This window comes from Somniosus microcephalus, chromosome 24 (genome assembly GCF_052327205.1).
Source record: "Somniosus microcephalus isolate GS21.2 chromosome 24, FLI_Smic_1.0, whole genome shotgun sequence".
Classification (NCBI taxonomy): domain Eukaryota; kingdom Metazoa; phylum Chordata; class Chondrichthyes; order Squaliformes; family Somniosidae; genus Somniosus; species Somniosus microcephalus.
The window spans coordinates 64,942,902-64,970,152 of record NC_141010.1 but is presented as its reverse complement, the minus strand read 5'-3'; positions in this window follow the sequence as shown (position 1 = coordinate 64,970,152).

Genomic DNA, 27,251 nt, shown 5'->3' with positions numbered 1-27,251 from the left:
TAAACCAACCCCAGCAACCACTAATTGCACCCCTAGGTCAAGTAAACCTGAGCTCTATCTACACAATGTGTGGTAGACCGGGAAACACCAGCCAGGAAAAAACCTGCTGGATTCTAACTAACCTTCATAAATTGGAAACCTGTTGCCAAGATTGGAATGCCCAACACTTGAGGCAACTACTGCAAATGATACTAAGTTCAGACTTAATTCCCCCATTAAACCAGTGCAACAACTGGGTTCAAATATATGCTTATGTTCTCACGGCAACTCAGGGAGGGCATGTAATGGCTTCCATCAAGGAAATACTCACTAATACAGCCATAACTAAATGGCTGGTAGCTGCCTACAGATTAGGCAAAGTACTTACACAGGATAACTGGGACATTTTCCACGGTTGCCTGGCCAATCAATATCAAAATACAGCCCTCAAACTTGCATGTTAGGGTGCTCTAAACAATTATCGAGATAACCAACAAAGATGGGATAATGTCAAGCGCATTATCCAATTAAATCATGACCTCTTAGGTCTACCCCAAACTAAACCTATAATGAGATCAGAAACTGGATAAAAGAACTGGAGAAGGTACCTTTGGTACTCAGAAAGAAGGACTGTATAGACCCAAGTCTCAAGTCCACCCTGCCCAGACACAAACTCGTGGTTCGGGACCCCCAGGAGGGTATTCCAGAAGGTTTACACCCCCCAACTCGCCCACAATATGAGAAAGATTTCTCCCCAGAAAGATGGGATAGACAAGGGGTTGGACCTCGAAAGGAAAGCGAAGGACAGTGGGCTCCCTATGGGGACAGCTTTTACACTGGCCAAAACTATCAGAGAGCCATGGGAGGGTACCGAGAAAACCAAAATTGGGATCAAAAAGAATCCCAGCAGAACCAACGTCCACCTCAACAGGAGGATTGTCAAGAAAATAAACGGTCCGGCAAACCCCCTCAGGGATCTGGAAAACATGAAACCCCCAAGAGGGAGGAACAAAAATCAGTTAAATAATTAAAGAAAATGCAGCAAATGAAACTCAGGATCCTGAAGATGAACAATCCCAGGATTGAAGGCCTGGTACCCAGCCAGGGCCTCTTGAATTCCCCTATACCTTGGCAACCTTGCCCACAAACACACAAGTGAAGGCCCTGTTTGATACGGGAGGTGATTACACTGTAATAGATCCTGCAATTATAAAAACTAAGTGGACAGGTTTGGGAAGCCCAATTTGTAAAAAAAAATCATTAGGGGGATTCACACAAGACAAAACCAAAATAATTATTTTTTACAAAATACCTATTACTATATATCACAGTGACCCTAGATGTAGGACTGGTACCACAATCGGCCTGTTCCCTCATTATAGGACAACCAGACATGAAACATTACCTTAAAATTTCAACCAGACCTGTAGAAGCATCCACAGACCAGGATGACAGGGAAAAACACGTTCGAACACAGCTTGATCAAACTTGCCTAGAGGGGGGAGGCAAAGACCTCCTCGAGCAACTCATTAATAGATACTACCCTTATCTACAACGCCATCCAAATCAATGTGGAAAGATAGAACATCTCCCATCATGGAGGATGTTGATACGGAGGAGGGAATCAGACAAATACCGACGAGACCGCGGACAGAGTACCATCCAGTTATTTACTGTGACGGATCGTCAATGACGATTAAAAAAGGGACATCCCAACAATCCTCAGCTGGGATGGGCATAGTAGTAGGGACTTTTCGAGATTCCTATTTTTTTATCCAGAAGAATTACTGTCTATACCCCTTGGCCATAAGACAGCGCAATAGGCTGAAGCCACAGCATTACGGTATGCTTTAGAAAAGGTGGACCCTATTAAACCCACACTAATCTGCACGGATAGTGACTACTGTAAAAGAGGATATAACCAAGAGCTAGTTTTCTGGGAACAAACAAATTTTACCAATCATAAGGGTAAACACATAAAACACAAGTCATTGTAGGAAGACATTCTCCGTTCGAGAATGGAGAAAAAGAATTGTCAGGTGATTCATGTAAATGGGCATACCACTGGGACAGTACACTCAAAAGGAAACAGCCTTGCAGATGAACAAGCGAAATGTTTGGTCTGCATGACACCCCCTCGAGAGGGGCCTGCCAATGTTAACACTAAGTGTTACACAATCACTAGGGCAGAACGGACAGCTAATCAGGATGAAGAACTGATTCAGCTATTAGACCCAACAAAAGAGAATCCACCAGGATATCCACCAGAGTACTTTTACTCGGAAACCCCTAGGGGTATTGTACTAGTTAAGTTGCCCAAGGGAATCCGAGAAGTACCCCCGAGACACAAACGAGAACAGCATGTAAAAGAAGCTCACGGGGGCATAAGTCAAGCACATTGTGGGGCCAGAACAACATTCTGTAAATTGACCCCCTTATATTGGTGGCCAGGCATGCTTAAAGGCCTGTAAAACATACGTGGCCAATTGTGAGCCCTGCTATTTAACCAATAAGTCATCACTAATTAAGCCACCACCATTGGCTCCTGTGAAAGCTGATGAGCCAATGGGAAAATTCTTTATTGACTTTATTTGACCACTTCCCCTGTCTTTGGGATACAGACATGTTCTCATTTGTGTAGATGGATGCACTTGCTGGTCCCCACAAAAACTGTTTCGGAAAACGCATTCACCAGGGCTATTTCTGATATAATTACTGTAGCTGCTGCACCCGAAATCTTACATCCGATCAAGGAGGAGCCTTTGTATCTAAGGTCTTCAAAGATTACTGCGAACAAAGGGGCATTGGGTTAGCGCACAGCACGCCAAGTCATCTGCAATCAGCGGGGCTGGTGGAACGTAAAAACTAGGAAGTAAAAAATCTACTGGTCAAACTGTTGCGAATCAGGGGGAATAAGTGGACCACCATCATTCCGGAAGTACAGCTATCACTCAATAATGTGCCCACATCTGCATCAGGGACAGTGTCCCCTAAAAAACTCCATATTATCTGATGTATGGGGTTGAGATGCATACACCACTTACCCATAGCTCTTTAATTGCCTCTGCACACTCTGAGTCCTTGACCTGACAGCGAAAGTTAGATTTTTAAAAAGAAGTAACAGAGGAGATTCGTTGAATTGATCAGAGGATAAGGGAAGCAAATAGGCAGAAAAAATTGATAAATAAAGCATGGCAACCCATAGTAGGAGAATGGGTACAGGAAAAGAAGTTCGGGCAAAAACCTGGTTTAAGACTGAAGTGGAAAAAACCTGTTCAAATACATTCTGTTATTAATAAAAAACAGTTCAAATACATATTAACCAGCCAAATGACAAGCATATTCTTAAAACTGTCTCCATAGACAATATCAAGAGATGTTCTGCGGGATACCAAAAAGGAGGAATAATACAAGGTGCAGTCGTAAACTATCTTTCAAGACCCAGCTTGGAGCACAACACAGGAAATGGATGCGATCAAATTACTGACGACGGTCAGTCAGATGGTGTAGATGGCTCTTCCACACGTTGCTTGGCAACACATCAGGAATTGGATTTGCGAAAAGCAACAACCGAAACAAGGAAAGATCAATAAGTTACTTCAACGAAGGAGGAAGACACTGCGGATAAAGTAGAAATCAACTGAGTGCCTGGCAAAGCCTTTACGAAAACATGCATCTGTACAAACGCCGGATTGAAGGAACAGCATGTCAAACTTCAACTAGTTCAATGGATGTTTCCTTGACTCGTATGAATAACTCACCTCTGCGGAACGTACATCTGCCAATTGGACATTCTAAGGTCATTGTTGTTTTGCTAATCGCATGACTGTACTTATCAGCCTTTCAAATTGTGTTCAATTTAAAATAAGGCAAAACATTGTCCTAGGATGACTTAAAAGGAATTTTCATGTAGCACATGATTGTGCATCTCGTGAAATTAACATGCTATTATAACCTTATGAGGAATATTGACCAAACTCTATCTGGATGTTCCAGCTCATTTTTTGGTCAACTTAGGTCAAGTGTAAAGGAATAGCCATATTTCAGAAAAATACACCATCCTATGAACAGATTTCTGGCTTTATTAAAACATGATAAACCGGATTTAAAAATCTAAAAAGTCTCAAGGACACAAGCTGTGAATACAGGCTTCTGAGATAAGATGGTTTGTTGACACAAAGCTGTAAACACCATACAAGCTTTTGAAATAGGAATTGGTTTTTAATACTAAAACAATGGCCCTATTGAAGCAGCAAGTTGCAGCTTCCAAGAAGTCTGCAGTTTGGGAGAAACACAATAACATTACCCAGTTTAAAGTGTTAAAAACTAACACTTAGAACAGAAACACAGAACATTAAAGAAACATGTGCCTTTGTAAAAGTAACATCAAATGAAAGACAGGAGACATTAGTTTGTAATACAACCAATTGAGATGGCTAGGGAAACAATCAAGTACTCGGTTGAAGTGTTTTTGATTTACATATTGTAAAAGGTACAAACAGAAGACTTTGTAAATATAGCATCAATAGATGCACCAAGCAATCACATGGTTTTTGTATTGCACTTGGAACAGTTAGGAGACACTAAGTCTGCTTTCAACCAGTTAAGGTGATTTAAAAATTGAATTGATGTCCTTTGTAAGAATGGCATCAAATAGACACATCTGTCATAACCATTTTTTATGATAGGTTTTGAACAACTAAAGGTAGAGACAGAAGTCTGCAAGTTAACAGCTGAATTGACAGTAAGAGTAGGAAGAAATCAACAGAAATATGACTAGAGATAATTAGCTTACATCAGCAGAAAACTTCAAAGGATATACCACTAAAAAAAGGGTATAAAATATGGAACTTTCAGATAGGAAGTCAGAAGTCGCTGGAAGGGGCAAGCGATTCTCAACTTCAGAGGCAGGCTCTGTAAGTTTTTAACTCTTTGAGTCTCGGGGATCAAAAGGTACTTTTATTTGATTTTGGTGGATATCCTGGATTAGAAATAAGACTTAGAAATGTAAAAATGTAACGAAGTTAAGATTTGAGAATAAGGATCTCTGAGAATAAGAAATGTAAGCTATTTGTATTTTGAACTGTTAAAGTTGCGATTGAATCACCAGCTGTTAGCTGCATGTCAGTTCTTTAATAAATCTATATATTTTTAGAATTGTCTCAAATAGTATTTCTGTATCAAACTCACGAACTCAATCTCTGTACACTCTTTGGTGAGGAGTTGCAGAATTCTGGGGCGGTTTTCCGGACCCTCATAATATCCGGAAGGTTACAGTCTAATTAAACTTAATAAAAGTGCTATCTGGAGGATGGTAACCTCTTCAAGTCATTCCTTTCCTTTAGAGAGAGATAGCCTGGACCTTTAGACCCAATTAAACATTTTATAGAATTCGGCTATCTCTAACTTTAGTTTAGTTTAGTCTGGGAAATACGCCTGATCTGGAGTAGCCCAAAAACGGCTAGGACTTGTAATTATCCCTTCAACCACACACCTTCACCAGGCATCACACACCTTCACCAGGCACCACACACCTTCACCAGGCACCACACACCTTTACAGTCACACACCCTTGAAACCCTTCATGTGCCTTCAACAATCCTCACATATTTTCCCACAACTTCACGAACCTTTAAAAAACTTCACAATCCTTCATGAACCTTCTGAAACCTTCACACAACTCAATATCCAAAACTCAGCATCCAAAACCTTCACGGAACTTGCAAAACCCGCTATAACCTTCACACAACTTCACACACCTTCAAAAACCTTCTCAAAACAACACACACCTTCAGAAACCTTCAGAAACCTTCACAGACCCTCAAGCTCCTTCACACACCTTCAGAAACCTTCAACAACCTTCAAAAACCTTCTCAAGCCACCGCATACATTCAAATGTCTTCAGAAGCCAGCACAACAACAAAAACCTGGATTTATATAGCACCTTTAACAGAGTAAAACATCCCAAGGCGCTTCACAGGAACGTTACCAAACAAAATTTGACACTGAGCCACATAAGGTGATATTAGGGCAGATGACCAAAAGCTTTGTCAAAGAGGTAGGTTTTAAGGAGCATCTTAAAGGATGAAAGAGAGATAGAGACGGAGATGTTCAGGGAGGGAAGTCCAAAGCATAGGGCCTTGGCAGCTAAAGGCACAGCTGCCAATGGTGGAGCGATTAAAATCAGGGATGCGCAAGAAGCCAGAATTGGAGGAGCGCAGCTATCTTGGAGGGTTGTAGGGCTGGAGGAGATTACAGAGATAGAGAGGGGGGAGGCCATGGAGGGATTTGAAAACAAGGCTCAGAATTTTAAAATTGAGGCATTGATCAACCGGGAGCCAATGTAGGTCAGCAAGCACAGGGGTGATGGGTGAACGGGACTTGGTGTGAGCTAGGGTATGGACAAACATTCACACAACTTCACACACCTTTGAAACCCTTCACACATCTTCAACAATTCTCACACATTTTCCCTCAACTTCTCGAACCTTCACAAACTTTCACTCACTTCAATAACCTTAACTCGGCAGCAAATCCATCACAAAACTTGCAAAACCTTCTAAAATCTTCACACAACTGTCACACCCCTTCAAAAGCCTTGCCATACCTTCAAAAACCTCCATGAAACCTCAAAAACCTTTGCACACTTTTAAAAATCTTCACAAATCTTCACACGCCATCAACAACCTTTGAAAACCATTGCAAACCTTCACATGCATTCAAACCTCTTCAGAAGCCATCACAAACCTTCAAAAACACTCATGTCTTAACAAACCTTTACATGCTCTCTAAGCAAGGAAGCAAGTCATCCTCGGTTCCGAGGGACAGCCTAAGAAGAGAAGACAAACCCTCAAAAACATTCACATACATTAACAACTTGAGAAACCACAAAACCTTCAGAAACCTTCACACACCTTCACATACAATCAAATACCTTCATAAACAAACACACAAATAAAAAAAAACATCAAAAAACCTTCACAGACCTTCTAAAGCCTTAACACATATTCAGAAACCTTTGCAGACCGTCACAACCCTTTAAAATCCTTCACACACCTTCAAACACCTCCACGAACATTTAGATACCTTTGCACACCTTCACAAGCCTGCAAACACCGTCAAAAATCTTCAAAACCCTTCACACACCTTGAAAAAACTTCACGCCCCTTCAAACTACTTCACACACCTTAAAAACCTTTCAAAATTCTTCAGAAACATTCACGAACCTTTAGAAGTTGTGGCAAACTTTCACATGCTGCCACATGCCTTCACACATGGTCACACACCTTGGCATCCCCTCACATACCTTTAACAATCCTCACACACTTTCCCACACCTTCTCAAAACTTCACAAACCTTCACACACCTTGAGAAACTTTCACATACCTACAAAAGCCTTAACACGCAGTCGAAAACCTTCATGGGACTTGCAAAAACCTTCAAAAAGCTTTGTGAACTTTCATACACCTTCATAAACCCTCACCCACCTTCAAAACCCTTCGCACACCTTCAGCAACTGTTAGAAACCTTCAAACACCTTCAAAGACTTAGGGAACCCTTCCCAGACCTTCTCAAACCTCCCAAAACTTCACACACTTTCACAACTCCTTCACACACCTTCAGAAACCTTCACAACTCCTTCACAGGCTTTAGAAGTCAAAACCCTTCACACACTTTCACAAACCTTCATACACTTTCAAAACCCTTCACAAACCTCAACAGTTGAATACTTTCGCAAACTTTTAGAATCCTTGATAAATCGTCGTGTGTTCACACATCTTTACATGGGTTCACACACCTTTACATATGTTCACGCACCTTTACATGCATTCACATACCTTCCTTTACATGTGTTCACATACCTTTACATGTGTTCATGTATCTTTACATGGGTTCACGCATCTTTACATGGGTTCACGCACCTTTACATGGGTTCACACAACTTTACATAGAAACATAGAAGATAGGAGCAGGAGTAGGCCATTCGGCCCCTCGAGCCTGCTCCGCCATTCAATGAGATCATGGCTGGTCATCCAAATTCAGTACCCTGTTCCTGCCTTCTCCCCATATCCCTTGATCCCTTTAGCCTTAAGAAATATATCCAACTCCTTCTTGAATATATTTAACGAATTGGCCTCCACTGCCTTCTGTGGTAGAGAATTCCACAGGTTCACCACTCTCTGGGTGAAGAAATTCCTCCTCATCTCTGTCCTAAATGGTTTACCCCTTATCCTTAGACTGTGACCCCTGGTTCTGGACTCCCTGACCATCGGGAACATCCTTCCTGCATCTAGTCTGTCCAGTCCTGTCAGAATTTTATAAGTTTCGATGAGATCCCCTCTCATTCTTCTAAACTCCAGCGAGTACAAGCCCAATCGACCCAATCTCTCCTCATACATCATTCCTGCCATCCCAGGTATCAGCCTGGTGAATCTCCGCTGCTCTCCCTCCATGGCAAGAACATCCTTCCTCAGGTAAGGCGACCAAAACTGCACACAATACTCAAGGTGCGGTCTCACCAAGGCCCTGTACAACTGTAGCAAGACATCCTTGTTCTTGTACTCAAACCCTCAAGTGTTCACGCATTTTTACATGGGTTCACACACCTTTACATGTGTTCATGCATCTTTACATAGGTTCACGCATCTTTACATGGGTTCACACACCTTTACATAGGTTCACACAACTTTACATGGGTTCACGCACCTTTACATGGGTTCACGCACCTTTACATAGGTTCACACACCTTTACATGGGTTCACACACCTTTACATAGGTTCACACACCTTTACATGGGTTCACACACCTTTACATGGGTTCACACACCTTTACATGGGTTCACGCACCTTTACATAGGTTCACACACCTTTACATGGGTTCACACACCTTTACATGGGTTCACACACCTTTACATAGGTTCACACACCTTTACATGGGTTCACACACCTTTACATGGGTTCACGCACCTTTACATGGGTTCACACACCTTTACATGGGTTCACACACCTTTACATGGGTTCACGCACCTTTACATAGGTTCACACACCTTTACATGGGTTCACACACCTTTACATGGGTTCACACACCTTTACATGGGTTCACACACCTTTACATGGGTTCACACACCTTTACATGGGTTCACACACCTTTACATGGGTTCACACATCTTTACCTGGGTTCACGCACCTTTACATGGGTTCACGCACCATTACATGTGTTCACACATCCTTACATAGGTTCACACACCATTACATGTGTTCACACATCCTTACATAGGTTCACACACCTTTACATGGGTTCACACACCTTTACATGGGTTCACGCACCATTACATGGGTTCATGCGCCTTTACATAGGTTCACACACCTTTACATAGGTTCACACACCTTTACATAGGTTCACACATCTTTACTTGGGTTCACACATCTTTGCATGGGTTCATGCACCTTTACATGGGTTCACACATCTTTACCTGGGTTCACGCACCTTTACATGGGTTCACGCACCATTACATGTGTTCACACATCCTTACATAGGTTCACACACCTTTACATGGGTTCACACACCTTTACATGGGTTCACGCACCATTACATGGGTTCATGCGCCATTACATAGGTTCACACACCTTTACATAGGTTCACACATCTTTACCTGGGTTCACACATCTTTGCATGGGTTCATGCACCTTTACATGGGTTCACACATCTTTACCTGGGTTCACGCACCTTTACATGGGTTCACGCACCATTACATGTGTTCACACATCCTTACATAGGTTCACACACCTTTACATAGGTTCACACACCTTTACATGGGTTCACGCACCATTACATGGTTTCACGCACCTTTACATAGGTTCACACATCTTTACATGGGTTCACACACCTTTACATAGATTCACACACCTTTACATGGGTTCACGCACCTTTACATGGGTTCACACACCTTTACATGGTTTCACACATCTTTACATGGGTTCATGCACCTTTACATAGGTTCACACACCTTTACATGGTTTCACGCACCTTTACATAGGTTCACACATCTTTACATGGGTTCCCGCACCTTTACATGGGTTCACACACCTTTACATGGTTTCACACATCTTTACATGGGTTCACACATCCTTACATGGGTTCACACATCTTTACATGGGTTCACACATCCTTACATGGGTTCACGCACCTTTACATAGGTTCACACACCTTTACATAGGTTCACACACCTTTACATGGGTTCACACATCTTTACATGGGTTCACACATCCTTACATGGGTTCCCGCACCTTTGCTTGGGTTCACACACCTTTGCTTGTGTTCACACACCTTTACATGTATTCACACACCTTTACATGGGTTCACACATCATTACATGGGTTCACGCACCTTTGCTTGGGTTCACGCACCTTTACATGGGTTCACGCACCTTTACATGGGTTCACACATCATTACATGGGTTCACGCACCTTTACATGGGTTCATGCGCCTTTACATGTGTTCACGCATCTTTACATGGATTCACACATCTTTACATGGGTTCACACACCATTACATGGGTTCACGCACCTTTACATGTGTTCGCGCACCTTTACATGGGTTCATGCACCTTTACATGGGTTCATGCACCTTTACATATGTTCACGGAGCTTTACATGGGTTCACGCACCTTTACAAGGGTTCGCGCATCTTTACATGTGTTCGCGCACCTTTACATGGGTTCATGCACCTTTACATGAGTTCACGCATCTTTACATGTGTTCGCGCACCTTTACATGGGTTCATGCACCTTTACATGTGTTCACGCATCTTTACATGTGTTCACGCATCTTTACATGGGTTCACGCACCTTTACATGGGTTCACGCACCTTTACAAGGGTTCGCGCATCTTTACATGTGTTCGCGCACCTTTACATGGGTTCATGCACCTTTACATGAGTTCACGCACCTTTACATGTGTTCGCGCACCTTTACATGGGTTCATGCACCTTTACATGTGTTCACGCATCTTTACATGGTTTCACGCACCTTTACATGGGTTCACACACCATTACATGGGTTCACACACCTTTACATGGGTTCACACACCTTTACATGGGTTCACACACCTTTACATGGGTCCACACAACTTTACATGGGTTCACACACCTTTACATGGGTTCATGCACCTTTACATTGGTTCACACACCTTTACATGGGTTCACACACCTTTACATGGGTTCACACACCTTTACATGGGTCCACACAACTTTACATGGGTTCACACACCTTTACATGGGTTCATGCACCTTTACATTGGTTCACACACCTTTACATGGGTTCACGCACCTTTACATGGGTTCACATAGCTTTACATGGGTTCACACATCATTACATGGGTTCACGCACCTTTACATGTGTTCACGCACCTTTACATGTGTTCGTGCAACTTAACATGGGTTCACGCACCTTTACATGGGTTCACATAGCTTTACATGGGTTCACACAGCTTTACATGGGTTCACGCACCTTTGCATGTGTTCACGCACCTTTACATGGGTTTACGCATCTTTACATGGGTTCACGCACCTTTGCATGTGTTCACGCACCTTTACATGGGTTCACACACCTTTACATGGGTTCACGCACCTTTGCATGTGTTCACGCACCTTTACATGGGTTCACACAGCTTTACATGGGTTCACGCACCTTTGCATGTGTTCACGCACCTTTACATGGGTTTACGCATCTTTACATGGGTTCACGCACCTTTACATGGGTTCACGCACCTTTACATGGGTTCACGCATCTTTACATGGGTTCACACACCTTTACATGGGTTCACACATCATTACATGGGTTCACGCACCTTTACATGTGTTCACGCACCTTTACATGTGTTCGTGCAACTTAACATGGGTTCACGCACCTTTACATGGGTTCACGCACCTTTACATGTGTTCACGCACCTTTACATGTGTTTGTGCACCTTTACATGGGTTCACGCACCTTTACATGGGTTCACGCACCTTTACATGGGTTCACACACCTTTACATGGGTTCACACATCATTACATGGGTTCACGCACCTTTACATGTGTTCACGCACCTTTACATGTGTTCGTGCAACTTAACATGGGTTCACGCACCTTTACATGGTATCACACAGCTTTACATGGGTTCACACAGCTTTACATGGGTTCACGCACCTTTACATGTGTTTGTGCACCTTTACATGTGTTCACGCACCTTTACATGGCTTTACGCATCTTTACATGGGTTCACACAGCTTTACATGGGTTCACACAGCTTTACATGGGTTCACGCACCTTTGCTTGGGTTCACGCACCTTTACATGGGTTCATGCACCTTTACATGAGTTCACACATCTTTACATGGGTTTACGCATCTTTACATGGGTTCACACAGCTTTACATGGGTTCACACACCTTTACATGGGTTCACGCACCTTTACATGGGTTCACGCACCTTTACATGGGTTCACGCACCTTTACATGAGTTCACGCATCTTTACATGGGTTTACGCATCTTTACATGGGTTCACGCACCTTTACATGGGTTCACGCATCTTTACATGGGTTTATGCATCTTTACATGTGTTCACGCACCTTTACATGGGTTTATGCATCTTTACATGGGTTCACGCACCTTTACATGGGATCACGCGCCTTTACATGGGTTTATGCATCTTTACATGGGTTCACGCACCTTTACATGGGATCACGCGCCTTTACATGGGTTCACGCATCTTTACATGGGTTCACGCATCTTTACATGGGTTCACGCACCTTTACATGCATTCACACACCATTACATGTGTTCACACACTTTTACATGAGTTCACACACGTTCACATGGGTTCAAACAACCATCAATGTCTTCACGTGCATTCACAACGCTTGCCACACCATCATGTTATGGAGACAGCAGTAGATAGTCCTTCTGATAAAGAGGTGGGGTCAGAAGTTCAGCTCTGGGTCACTGAAGTGGCAAACACTGTGGCCGGAATTTTGCCGGCGCTCAGAGGGTGGGTTCAGAGGCAGGTCCGCTGTAATAATCGAAAAGATTGACAGCAGGTCGGGATCCCGCTGTCAACCCACCTCCATGTCAGTTTCCCAAGTATCGGGTCTGTCTGTGCTTTACAGACCCGACACCAAGCGGCGAGTGAGCCAATTCAGATACTTAAGAGCTTGTTAAAAGGTACTTAAACACCATTTTGCCATGTATGTACTATTTTATCAGCTTTTTCACGAGGTTCCCAGCACTCGGGGGTCATGTCAGGTAAGTAGGTCGGGCTGTCAATGACTCTGCATTCCTCTGAATAGTTGACAGCTGCAAAAGTGGTATAAAAGCTACCATTTCACAGCTGTTCACTTTCCAATCTTAGAGGCTGGAGCCTTCAGGATTTGGAAGACACTTTTCAGCTTTACGCAGTTTGGAAGTGTTTGGAGTAAACTCTCTATCCACTGTCACCTCCTTGGAGCAAGCTCTCTCACCATTGATAGATCGCTTCTGTCATCTCAACTTCAGCTGCCATCTATTCCAGCAACATCGGTGCCCTTGGAAAAATCACACCTTGGTCCTCAGAATCCCACCACGGTCAGCCCCAACGCTAACATCACCAGGCACACCAGCATCACCAACAACAATACCAAGCTGCTCCGCAATCACCTGATGCTGCACAGGACACAGGGCATCAGCACCCAACCACATTGCTGCCTAGGAGGCCAGGGATGGCCTCACCGTGGCCAGATTTACTTCACTTGACGCTGTACACCCTGGCTGCCACACGATGCACCAGGTTAGCACCACCCCACACCAACACCATAAAGCATCCCTACAATGTCCAAGCTATTCCTTTCACACTCACCACCATTGCGGGGGGTACTGTTATGTCTCACCATTCACTGCAACTCACTAAGCCACTTCCAAAGGTGCATACAAATCTGTCCAAGAAGGCAAAATAAATATTTCAATGTTTGGCAACACATCAACAGAAACTTTACTTGAACATTGGTGAAAATACACAAGTGGCTACCCTTGTGTGTTGTTAGTTGGTTTGATTGGATTAGGATGAGGGTGAGTGTGAGGGGTGGCTAGTCAGATGGGGAAGTGATAATGTAGATAGAGAGGGATGGGTGGAGGTGCAAGGTAAGTTGGTGTGAGTAAGGATGTGCAGGAGTAGGGTAGGGAAGGCAGAGTGATGGGGATGTGATGAGTGGCACAGCAGGATGAGGTTGAGAGTGGCTTTGCAGTAACTTTTTGTGATCTACTGAGATCATTGAAAGGTTTGCGCCACTGCAGCCTGGTCCTCCTGACGACATCGCTGCTTGTGTCCTCCTGTGCAATGTGTAACCAGGCTGTGTTGGTCTCCTGGGGAAGTCTCTTTGCCCATTGGAAGGGAAGAGGACCTCCCTGCGTTCTGTGACTCTCTCCGTAAGCATATGGAGGGAGTCATGGGATAGCCTGGGTGCAGCCCTGCACCTTTGTGCAGTGATTGTCAGTGTTTGCAGCGCCTCAATGCTGTAAAACACTGACAGCACAACTGTCAAAATGAATGTGGACATGGTCCCTTTAAGGAAACCAGCTGATGATGCATCAGCAAATGACATCACCAGACTCGCTTCCTTCTAATTGGCCGGGAACCTCGCAGGGCGGGCTTAACAAGCCCACTCAACGGAAAATTCTACTCACAGAGCGGGATGAAGCCAGGGGCGGGGTTGCAACCCACCATGTACCTCGGCCACACTGAGCCCGCCTTGATAATCAAAATCATGGCCTTTGGTTCAACATGAGACAATGGCTGGTGAGTGGGATGTAGTTGGCCTGACAGCACAGAGAGAGTGGGTAGGTTAGGAGAGATAATGACGTGATACAGCTAGGTGTCAGCAGTGTATGTGTTTAAGCTGACCCCGGGTATCCAAGTGGAGCCAATCCAATGATCTGAAAAAATTTCAAAATCACTTGCGGAGATTTGTGCTCTATCCCTCTGATTATACAGCCCAGGATCCTATTGGCTCGCTGTCCTGCGGCCGCACACGGTGCTGATGGCAACAGGTGGTCTCTCCACCATTGCCAGATCCCTCCTGCGCTGTGTCATGGAGAGCAATGCCATTTAGCATATTAACAGAGGTCATTATCTGTGACACTTTCCCAAGCTCATGATTGTATATTTATCCACATTAAATGACACCTGTGCCTTGGCAGCTCAACTCCACAATCTATCTAGATCCCTCTGCATCTGATCAGCATGTTCTGTCACTATAGACGCTCTCAAAACATTCCTTAATTTTGAAAGTTTCTATCAGATTTCCCCATCTCTGTTCAGGAGAGGAAAACTGCAATTCTTCAGACTTCCTTCCCAAACAATGAGCTTTCATTCCTGCAATTGTTCTAGAGGATCCTCAGTGCCCCCTTTCCATGGTTCTACTATCCTTCCTATAATCAGGTGCCCAGAACAGCGCTCGATACTTCAACCGTCTTGCAAAAATTCAACATTACTTCCTGGCTTTTATGTTCAGGGCCCTGCTGCATAAAGCTTAAAATTGAAATTGCCTTTTTATAGCCTTTACTTCCTGCAGCACGGTGGCATAGTGGTTAGCACTGTTGCCTCACAGCGCCAGGGACCCGGGTTCGAATCCGGCCTCGGGCGACTGTCTGTGTGGAGTTTGCACATTCTCCCCGTGTTTGCGTGGGTTTCCTCCGGGTGCTCCGGTTTCCTCCCACAGACCAAAGATGTGCAGGTTAGGTTGATTGGCTATGATAAATTGACCCTTAGTGTTAGGGGGATTAAATACGTGGGGTTACGGGGATAGGGTGGGATATGTGTAGGGGTTACGGGGATCGGGTGGGATATGTGTCGGTGCAGGCTCGATGGGCCGAAATGGCCTCTATCTGCACTGTTGTGATTCTTGTGATTCTGTGATTCTGTGACTTCCACCTTTACCGATCTCTGTAATTCTGCCTAGATATCTTCGTAAGGCTGTTAAGAGGCTGACCATTTCAGATATACTTCTGTTCGGTTACATTTTCAGCGAAATGCACAAATTCACGTTCTCTGGCTGCACAGGACAGGAGGAAAAAGAGTGGTAGAGCTATAGTGATAGGGGATTCTATTGTGAGGGGAATAGATAGGCATTTCTGTGGCAGCAAACGAGACTCCAGGATGGTATGTTGCCTCCCTGGTGCAAAGGTCAAGGATGTCTCGGGGCGGCTGCAGGGCATTCTGGAGGGGGAGGGTGAGCAGCCAGTTGTCGTGGTGCATATAGGTACCAACAATATAGGTAAAAACTGGGACGAGGTCCTAAAAGCTGAATATAGGGAGTTAGGAGGTAAATTAAAAAATAGGACCTCAAAGGTAGTAATCTCAGGATTGCTACCAGTGCCACGTGCTAGTCAGAGTAGAAATAGAAGGATATTTCAGATGAATACGTGGCTAGAGGAATGGTGCAAGGGGGAGGGATTCAAATTCCTGGGACATTGGAACCGCTTCTGGGGGAGGTGGGACCAGTACAAACTGGACGGTTTGCACCTGGGCAGGACCGGGACTGATGTCCTAGGGGGAGTGTTTGCTAGTGCTGTGGGGAGGGTTTAAACTAAAATGGCAGAGGGTTGGGAACCTGTGCAGGGACACAGAGAAAAGGGAAGTAAGAATAGAAACAAAAGACAGGAAGCAGAAAAGCAAAAGAGGAAAGCAGAGAAATCAAGGGTGTAAATCAAACAGAGCTGCAGTAAATAATAATTCTAAAAGGACTAAGAGTGTTAAAAAAACAAGCCTGAAGGCTTTGGGGAAAAATTCAGTTGGTTGCGCCTCCCGTTAGCGCCTTAAGAGGGCGCTAGCGGGACGCAAAGCAACTAGCGCCCGGGAGCGGCACTGCCCACGCCGCCCGCAAAATTCAGCGGGAGGTTAGTGATGGCGCTAACCGGTAGCGCCCTGCGCCGCTGAGCCGCTGGCGATGATGTCATTGGCGTGTGCAGCGCCCCGTTCACGCCCCGGCCATGATCATCGGGAGCGCCCCCTGACTTACCGCCGGACGCTATGTCCGACGGGGCCAGGGGGACGTACCTGCGGCCAGGGAGGTGCAATTTAAAGGCGAGGTGCGGAGCGGCCATTTTTGTTGCTGGTCGCCTGCCAGCACCTGCCTGTGCTCCCATCCCAGACCTCCTGAAACGCCGCCCCCCCCCGCCCCCGTCCCCCGCGGAGTGCTGGCTGCGCTCCAAGAGCCCGGCACTTGCCTTGAGTGCCGGGCTCTTTTGCCTGCAATTCTGATCCCCGGGAGCCCAGCTGGGCCCCAAGTCGCACTGCACAAGGCCCCTCCCCTTTAAGAAGGGGAGGAAGGCCTGCTATACCACGGCGCAATGTGGTGCAGCGTGTGGCGCTGCGGCACATAACGCCGCAATATTGACTCACAGTGCCCCAAGAGGGATGCAGGGCGCTTCCAGTAGCACCCCGCTTCCCTCTTGGGGTGCAACATAGAAACATAGAAACATAGAAGATAGGAGCAGGAGTAGGCCATTCGGCCCTTCGAGCCTGCTCCGCCATTCAATGAGATCATGGCTGATCATCCAAATTCAGTACCCTGTCCCTGCCTTCTCCCCATATCCCTTGATCCCTTTAGCCTCAAGAAATATATCCAATTCTTTCTTGAATATATTTAATGAGCTGGCCTCCACCGCCCTCTGTGGCAAAGAAATCCACAGGTTCACCACTCTCTGGGTGAAGAAATTCCTCCTCATTTCAGCCCTAAATGGCTTACCCCTTATCCTTAGACTATGAACCCTGGTTCTGGACTCCCCGGCCATCAGAAACATCCTTCCTGCATCTAGTCTGTCCAGACCTGACAGAATTTTATAGGTTTCGATGAGATCCCCTCTCAATCTTCTAAACTCCAGTGAGTATAAGCCCAATCGACACAATCTCTCCTCATACGTCATTTCTGCCATCCCAGGTATCAGCCTGGTGAATCTTCGTTGCACTCCCTCCATGGCAAGAACGTCCTTCCTCAGGTAAGGTGACCAAAACTGCACACAATACTCAAGGTGCGGTCTCACCAAGGCCCTGTACAACTGTAGCAAGACATCCTTGTTCCTGTACTCGAACCCTCTTGCTACGAAGGCCAACATACCATTTGCCTTCTTAACCACCTGCTGCACCTGCATGCTTTTACCTTCAGCGACTGGTGCACAATAACACCCAGGTCTCTTTGCACTTCCCCTTCTCCCAATCTATTGCCATTCAAATAATAATCTGCCTTCCTGTTTTTGCCACCGAAGTGGATAACCTCACATTTATCCACATTATACTGCATTTGCCATGTTTCTGCCCAATCACCCAACCTGTCCAAATCGTACTGGAGTTTCACGACATCCTCCTCACAGCTTACCTTCCCACCCAGCTTTGTGTCATCTGCAAATTTGGAGATATTACATCCAATTCCCTCGTCCAGATCATTAATATATATTGTGAACAGCTGGGGTCCTAGGACCCCACTAGTCACTGCCTGCCACTCGGAAAACGACCCGTTTATTCCAACTCTTTGCTTTCTGTCCGCCAACCAGTTCTCTATCCAAGTCAATACCTTGCCCCCAATCCCATGTGCCTTAATTTTGCATGCTAATCTCTTATGTGGGACCTTATCGAAAGCCTTCTGAAAGTCCAAATACACCACATCCACTGGTTCTCACTTATCTATTTTACCAGTTACATCCTCAAAAAATTCCAGTAGATTAGTCAAGCATGATTTACCCTTTATAAATCCATGTTGACTTTGTCCGATCCTGTCACTGCTTTCCAAGTGCTCTGCTAGCACATCTTTTATAATAGACTCTAGCATTTTCCCCACTACCGATGTCAGGCTTACCGGTCTATAATTCCTCACTTTTTCTCTACCACCTTTTTTGAATAGTGGGGTAACATTAGCTACCCTCCAATCCATGGGTACCATTCCAGAGTCTATCGAGTTCTGGAAGATGACCAGCAATGCATCTACTATCTCTAGGGCCACCTCCTTAAGTTTTCCTGACTGGCCTGTTTGGACACCATTCACACCTTTGATTGCTGTGATTATCTCTCTGCCGAGGTGTGATAAATGGCAGTTGGAAAGATTACCTGTAAACATCTGACATTATTCTCTGACTATATAAGCTCTGTCTTTATGCATTTCTCCACTTCACCTGATGAAGCAGCAGCGCTCCGAAAGCTTGTGATTTCAAATAAAGCTGTTGGACTATAACCTGGTGTTGTGTGACTTCTTACATTTGACCTCCTTAAGTACCCTGGGATGTAGACCATCAGGCCCTGGGGATTTATCGGCCTTCACTCCCGTCAATTTTCCTAACACCATTTCCCTACAAATACTGATTTCTTTCAGTTCCTCCCTTTCATCAGACCCTATGTTCCCCGGCATCTCTGGGAGGTTATTTGTGTCCTCCTTTGTGAAGACAGAACCAAAGTTATGTATTTAGTTGGCCTGCCATTTCCTTGTTTCCTATTATAAATTCCCCTGATTCTGACTGTAAGGGACCTACGCTTGACTTCACCAATCTTTTTCTCTTCACATATCTATAAAAGCTTTTACAGTCAGTTTTTATGTTCCCTGCTAGCTTATTCTCATATTCTATTTTCCCTTTCTTAATTAATCCCTTTGTCGTCCTTTGTTGACTCCTAAACTGCTCCCAATCCTCAGGTTTACTGCTTTTTCTGGCCAATTTATATGTCCTCTCCTTGGATCTTATGCTATCCCTAATTTCCCTTGATAGCCACGGTTGGGTCACCTTTTTTGTTTTATTTTTATGCCAAACTGGGATTAACAAATTCTGTAGCTCATCCATTCGGTCTTTGAATGTTTGCCATTGCCTATCCACCGTCAACCCTTTGAGTGCCATTCCCCAATCAATCTTACCCAACTCGCTCCTCAGACCATCGCAGTTTCCTTTATTTAAATTGAGGACCCTTGTCTCTGAGTCAACTGCGTCATTCTCCATCTTAATGAAGAATTCGATCATATTATGATCGCTCCGACCCAAGGGGCCTCGTACAACAAGATTTCTAATTAATCCTTTCTCGTTACATAATACCCAGTCTAAGATGGCCGGATCTCTGGTTGGTTCCTCGACATATTGGTCCAGGAAACCATCCCGTAAACACTCCAGGAATTCCTCCTCCACAGTATTGTTACTAATTTGGTTGGCCCAATCTATATGTAGATTAAAGTCACCCATGATGACTGCTGTGCCCTTATTGCACGCTTCTTTAATTTCCCTTTTAATGCCATCCCCAGCCTCCGCCTTACTGTTTGGAGGTCTATATACCACTCCCACTAATGTTTTTTTCCCCTTAGTATTTCTCAATTCTACCCATACAGATTCCATATCATCAGAGCTAATATCCTTCATTACAATTGTATTAATCCCTTCTTTAACCAGTAATGCTACCCCACCTCCCTTTCCTTTTTGCCTATCTTTCCTGAATATTGAATACCCCTGGATGTTGAGTTCCCAGTCTTGGCCATCCTTGAGCCACGTTTCCGTAATCCCAACCAAATCAGATTTGTTTACCTCTATTTGTGCAGCCAATTCATCCACCTTATTACAAATGCTCCTCACATTAAGACACAAAGCCTTCAGGCTTATTTTTTAACGCTCTTAGACCTATTAGAATTATTATTTATTGTGGCCATGTTTGATTGAAACCGTTGATTTCTCTGACTGCCACTTTTGTTTTTCTCCTTCCTATCTTTTGCTTTTATCCCTGTTTTCCTTTCCTCTGTCTCCCTGCTCAGGTTCCCAACCCCCTGCCATTTTAGTTTAAACCCCCCCGAACAGTGCTAGCAAACCTCCCCACAAGGATATTTGTCCCGCTCTGGTTCAGGTGCAACCCGTCCGACTTGTACAAGTCCCACCTTCCCCAGAAGCAGGCCCAGTGATCCAGGAAACTAAAGCCCTCCCTCCTGCACCAACTCTTTAGCCATGCATTCATCTGCTCTATCCTCCTATTCCTATACTCACTAGCACATGGCACCGGGAGTAATCCAGAGATTACAACCTTTGAGGTCCTACTCTTTAATCTGCTACCTAGCTCCCTAAATTCTTGCTGCAGGACCTCATCCCTCTTCCTACCTATGTCGTTGGTCCCAATGTGAACCACAACCTCTGCCTGTTCACCCTCCCCCTTCAGAATGCCCTGCAGCTGTTCAGTGACATCCTTGACCCTGGCAACAGGGAGGCAACAAACCATCCTGGAGTCATGTCTACGGCCATAGAAATGCCTATCTGTTCCCCTTACGATAGAATCCCTTACCACTATTGCTCTCCCACTCTTTTTCCTCCCTTCTTGAGCAGCAGAAGCACCCCTGGTGCCAGGAAGTTGGCTGCTGCTGCCTTCCCCTGGTGAGTCATCCCCCTCAACAGTATCCAAATTGGTATACCTGTTTGAAAGGGGGATGGCCACAAGGGTCCCCTGCACTACCTGCCTGCTTCTATTGCGCCGCCTGGTGGTCACCCATTTCCCTTCTGCCTGTGCAGCCCTACCCTGCGGCGTAACCAACTCATCAAACATGTAATCCACGACCCTCTCAGCATCATGAATGCTCCACAACCCATCCATCCGCAACTCCAGCACCTCAATACGGCCCGTTAGTAACTGCAGCTGGATGCATTTCTGGCACACGTGGTCATCAGGGACACTGGCAGCATCCCTGAATTCCCACATAGAGCAAGAGGAGAATAACATGGGGCTTGGCTCTCCTGGCATGACTTACCCCTTTAATTAATTTAAATTAATTCAATACCACCAGTTAAAGATATACTCTAGGGCGCTTATTTACCAACTGCCCCCACTACACCACAGAGACCAAAGAAAATATAAACCGCAGAATTTAAGCTTGTAATGAAGAGAAAGAAATACTCACCAACCAATCACTTACCTGCTTCCTGGTGACGTCACACTTGGATTACTTTTTGCTTCCCTCCCCCGGAACCTGGATTGGTACGCCTCTGGTGCTCTTTATGTGCCGCCTCTGGTGCTCCCTCGCAGGTCCGCCGGCTCTCCACTCTCTCGGGGCTCTGGGCCTCGCTGCTCGCTGCCTCTGGTGCTCTTTATGTGCCACCTCTGGTGCTCCCTCGCAGGTCCACCGACTCTCCGCTCTCTCGGGGCTCTCAATTTCCAGCGCAGGGATGCTAATTTTTCCGGGGTGCTACTTTTAGCACCCCGGCGAAGTTAGCACCCCAATTGGGGCTCTACTCAATTTTTAGCCCTTTGTGTCTTAATGCGAGGAGCAATTGTAATAAGGTGGGTGAATTAGCTGCACAAATAGATGCAAACGGATATGATATAATTGGGATTACGGAGACATGGCTCCAGGGGGACCAAGGCTGGGAAATCAACATCCAGGGGTATTCAATATTCAGGAAGGACAGGCAAAAAGGAAAAGGAGGTGGGGTAGCATTGCTGGTTAAAGAGGAGATTAACACAATAATAAGGAAGGATATTAGCTCTGATGATGTGGAATCCGTATGGGCAGAGCTGAGAAATACCAAGGGGCAGAAAATGTTAGTAGGAGTTGTATACGGACCCCCAAACAGTAATGCTGAGGTTGGGGATGGCATTAAATGGAAAATTAGAGATGCGTGCAATAAGGGCACATCAGTTATCATGGGAGACTTTAATCTACATATACATTGGGCTAACCTAATTAGTAACAATACTGTGGAGGAGGAATTCCAAGAGCGTATATGGGATGGTTTCCTGGACCAATATGTAGAGGAACCAACTAGAGATCAGGCCATCTTAGGCTGGGTATTATGTAATGAGAAAGGATTAATTAGCAATCTTGTTGTGCGAAGCCCCTTGGGGAGGAGCGATCATAATATGAGAGAATTCTTCATTAAGATGTAGAGTGAAGTAGTTGACTCAGAGACTAGGGTCCTGAATTTAAATAAAGGAAACTACGATGGTATGAGGCACGAGTTGGCTAGGATGGATTAGGGAACATTACTTAAAAGGTTGATGGTGGATAGGCAATGGCAAACATTTAAAGATCGCATGGATGAACTACAGAATCTGTGCATTCCTGTTTGGCATAAAAATAAAACAAAAAAGGTGACTCAACCATGGCTAACTAGGGAAATTAGGGATAGCATAAGGTCCAAGGAGAGGACATATAATTTGGCCAGAAAAAGCAGCAAACCTGAGGATTGGGAGCAGTTTAGGATTCAGCAAAGGAGGACAAATGGATTAATTAAGAGGGGGGAAATAGAGTATGAGAGTAAGCTTGCATGGAACATAAAAACTGATTGTAAAAGCTTCTATAGATATGTGAAGAGAAAAAAATTGGGGAAGTCAAGCGTAGGTCCCTTGCAGTCAGAATCAGGGGAATTTATAATGGGGAACAAAGAAATGACAGACAAATTAAATACATACTTTGGTTCTGTCTTCACAGAGGAGGACACAAATAACCTCCCACAGATGTCGGGGAACATAGGGTCTAATGAGGGGGAGGAACTGAATGAAATCAGTATTTATAGGGAAATGTAGTTAGGGAAATTGACGGGATTGAAGGCCGATAAATCCCCAGGGCCTGATAATCTACATCCTAGGGTACTTAAGGAAGTGGCCCTAGAAATAGTAGATGCACTGCTGGTCATCTTCCAAAATTCTATAGACTCTGGAACAGTTCCCATGGATTGGAGGATAGCTAATGTAACCCCACTATTTTAAAAAGGTGGCAGAGAGAAAACGAGGAATTACAGACCGGTAAGCCTGACATCGGTATTGGGGAAAATGCTAGAGTCCATTATAAAAGATGTAATAGCAGAGCACTTGGAAAAGTGACAGGATCAGACAAAGTCAACATGGATTTACAAAAGGTAAATCGTGCTTGACTAATCTACTGGAATTTTTTGAGGATGTAACTGGTAGAATAGATAAGAGAGAACAAGTGGATGTGGTGTATTTGGACTTTCAGAAGGCTTTCGATAAGGTCCCAGATAAGAGGTTAGCGTGTAAAGTTAAAGCACATGGGATTGGGGGTAAGGTACTGACTTGGATAGAGAACTGGTTGGCAGACTGGAAGCAAAGAGTTGGACTAAACAGGTCTTTTTCTGAGTGGCAGGCAGTGACTAGTGGGTTACCGCAGGGATCAGTGCTAGGACCCCAGCTATTCACAATATATATTAATGATCTAGACGAGGGAACTAGGTGCAATATCTCCAAGTTTTCAGATGACACAAAGCTGGGTGGACGTGTGTGCTGTGAGGAGGATGCAGAGAAACTCAAGTATGATTTGGACAGGTTGGGTGATTGGGCAGGTGCATGGCAGATGCAGTATAATGTGGATAAATGCGAGGTTATCCACTTCGGTGGCAAAAACAGGAAGACAGATTATCATATGAACGGCAATAGATTGAGAAAAGGGGAAGTGCAACGAGACCTGGGTGTCCTTGTGCACCAGTCGCTGAAGGTAAGCATGCAGGTGCAGCAGGCGGTTAAGAAGGCAAATGGTATGTTGGCCTTTTTAGCAAGAGGTTTCGAGTACAGGAGCAAGGATGTCTTGCTGCAGTTGTACAGGGCCTTGGTGAGACCACACCTTGAGTATTGTGTGCAGTTTTGGTCGCCCTAATTGAGGAAGGATGTTCTTGCCATGGAGGGAGTGCAGCGAAGATTCACCAGGCTGATACCTGGGATGGCAGGAATGACGTATGAGGAGAGATTGTGTCGATTGGGCTTATACTCACTGGAGTTTAGAAGAATGAGAGGGATCTCATTGAAACTTCTAAAATTCTGACAGGACTGGACAGACTAGATGCAGGAAGGATGTTCCCGATGGCGGCGGACTCCAGAACCAGGGGTCACAGTCTAAGGATAAGGGGTAGGCCATTTAGGACTGAGATGAGGAGGAATTTCTTCACCCAGAGAGTGGTGAACCTGTGGAATTCTCTACTGTAGTGTATGTAACCGTCTACCTTTAAGAGACTATTGTATGTAACCGTTCACCTTTAAGAGAACTATTTTAGGTGTGGCACTACTTGTTTGGCTTCTGTATACGGTAATACCGACGGTGACCACACCAGTATATAAGTGCTGTGGCATGATTTATAGGGCAGATTCGCCCTGACCTTCGAATAGTAAAGTCCTGTTGTATGTTACTCCTGAAGTCTGTGTCGTAATTAACTGCACAACCCACAGACTTTACAGTGGCGACGAGTCCGATCATACCCTGCGGCAACAATAATTTCAAAGCAACGAAAGAGCGTCGAAAAGAGGCAACCGCCCTCGTCATTCGGCTGGGAGAAAACTCAAGGCTGCAGCAATAGAAAGGAGGAAGACTTTAGCGACAAAAACTTCCATCAGCAACAGGCACTGACTGTCCCTTCTGCCACGGTGACTGTGAGTAAGGGAAAGTGAAAAGAATAGCCAGAGGATAAGGGCTGGGCACTCGACCACGGTCGAGGGGGAAAAGGAGCCGGACAAAAAGTCGGGTCCAACGGCGTCGTGAGAGACCGCGACCGGCGGGAAAAGCCGGGCGGTGACCGAAGCCACGAAGCGCTGCGACCGGGAGCGTAGGCACGGGAAGAGAGAAACTCAGCCGCAGCCGGGGAGAGAAGCACCGGACTGCGAGAGGGCTGGGAGGTGCAATTGGGGTCCGAGCGAGCGGGAGAGGCAGAGCCGACCAAGAGAGACTGCGCGAGAGCCAGTCCAGCGGCTGAACTGTCCTCCGTCAACGGGGTGTAACCAGCGCCGGTAGAGCCGAGCGAGCGGGAGAGAGACAGAGCCGAGCAAGGGGAACTGTGCGAGAGCCAGCCCAGCGGCTGAACCTATTCGCCGTCAACGGGGTACCCAGAGCCGGTCGCCCTGCCATAAAATTTTAAAAAAAGGGAAAGCCTTGAAGCCGACGCGCAGGCTGTGAACCTGAAAGCCAGCGGCCGTCGCCCGTGGGGAAAGTGTACCCCTCCCGCCAGGGAAGAAACGCGGGAAGCCGCCATTAGGCGGGGAAGAAGACAGAAGCGGGAAACCGCCATTGAAGTGGGCGGGGAGAGAAGATAAGAGCGGGAAACCGCCATTTTCGCAGGAAAACCGCCATCTTAGAAAAAAAAAAGAAATAATAATTTAAAGAAATACTTGTGTTGTTCCCAAAGAGAGGAAGATGCCGAAGCGTGGTAACATCAACGATTTTAATTCCGAAGTAGAAGACTGGGCCACGTACGTGGAACGCATTGAGATCTATTGTGAGGCCAATAAAATAGAAGATGACAAAGCTATAACCTTGCTGAACTCGATGGGCGCAAAGACATACGGGCTCTTGAAGCATCTACTAGCACCAGCTAAACCGGCGGATCAGACTTTCGATGATATTGTGGCTGTCCTGAAGGACCACTTGAACCCTACACCGTTGATGTTGGCGGAACGATTCAAATTCTATGCGAGAACGCAACGGAAAGACGAAAGCAACGCAGAATACTTGGTCGAACTGCGTAGACTAGCAAAATACTGCCAGTTTGGAGGGAATCTGACAGAGGCATTGCGAGACAAGTTCGTGTGCGGGTTGGCAAAGGAAGGAACGCAAAAGCGACTACTCGAAGAGAACGACCTTACACTTGACAGGGCTGTCCTTATTGCAGCATCGCACGAAGCCGCAGCGAAGGGAACTGCGGAAATGCAGCTAAAGACAGCAGCACTAAGTGTGGATCAAATTACCTCGACAACAACAAAATGCTATCGTTGTGGGAAGACAACACACGACCAGAACCAATGCTGGTTTAAGAACCAGGAATGTAGGAAATGTGGGAAACTGGGTCACATAGCTAAGGTATGCCGGTCAGGGAAGAAGACCAACAACCAAAGGACCAACAACCAAAGGAAGCCATCACAGGAAAAGTACAACAAGGTACACAAGGTGGCTGAGAAGAGTTCAGACGAACAGAATTCAGACTCAGACCCAAACGGCCAGGAGCTGGGTAGTCTGAGAATTCACAATGTGAGTAAGGAAGCTGACCTACAAACTATCTGGGTCATGCTAAAAATAGCTGGAATCCAAGTGAAAATGGAGTTGGACACTGGATCAGCTCTATCAGTCATAAATCAAAGGGATTACCACCGGCTATTCTCACATATACCCTTAAGAGATACCAAGTTCGTATTGCAGACATACACGGGGCATAAAGTATACCCCATGGGAAAGATAAGAGTCAAAGTGAGAGATAGGGGTAAAGAACACCCAAGAATGAACTTATACGTACTACATGAGGGAGGACCACCACTTCTAGGACGGGAGTGGAT